We start from the raw sequence: 735 nt of genomic DNA, 5'->3' as shown, positions 1-735 counted from the left end.
TTGGTAGACCCATTTGCAACCAAGCTTTAACTTCCTGACTGATTTCTTGAGATGCTGCTTCAATATATCCACATCATTTTCCAACCTCATGATGCCATCTATTTTGTGAAGTGCACCAGTCCCTCCTGCAACAAAGCACCCTCACAACATGATGCTGCCACCCCCGTGCTTCATGGTGGGGATGGTGTTCTTCGGCTTGCAAGCCTCCCCCTTTTTCCTCCAAACATAACAATGGTCAAACAGTTCTATTTTCATTTCATCAGACCAGAGGACATTTCTCCAAAAAGTACGATCTTTGTCCCCATGTGCAGTTGCAAACCAGTCTGGCTTTTTTATGGCGGTTTTGGAGCAGTGGCTTCTTCCTTGCTGAGCTGCCTTTCAGATTATATCGATATAGGACTCGTTTTACTGTGCATATAGATACTTTGTACCTGTTTCCTCCAGCATCTTCACAAGGGCCTTTGTTGTTGTTCTGGGATTGATTTGCACTTTTCGCACCAAAGTGCGTTCATCTCTGGGAGACAGAACGCGTCTCCTTCCTGAGCGGTATGACGGCTGCATGGTCCTATGGTGTTTGTCCTTACAAACAGGACAACGGAATGGATCGCATGCAGCGACCCAAGGAAACGACTCCGAAAAAGAGGGAAACGCGGCGGTGTTCTGGTCAGACTCCGAAAAAGGGCACATCGCGCACCACTTCCCAGTATTCTTCTTGCCAATGTCCAGTCTCTCGAC

The sequence above is a fragment of the Oncorhynchus gorbuscha genome, linkage group LG20 (assembly GCF_021184085.1).
Source record: "Oncorhynchus gorbuscha isolate QuinsamMale2020 ecotype Even-year linkage group LG20, OgorEven_v1.0, whole genome shotgun sequence".
NCBI classification, from domain to species: domain Eukaryota; kingdom Metazoa; phylum Chordata; class Actinopteri; order Salmoniformes; family Salmonidae; genus Oncorhynchus; species Oncorhynchus gorbuscha.
Note: the sequence above shows the minus strand (reverse complement) of the source record.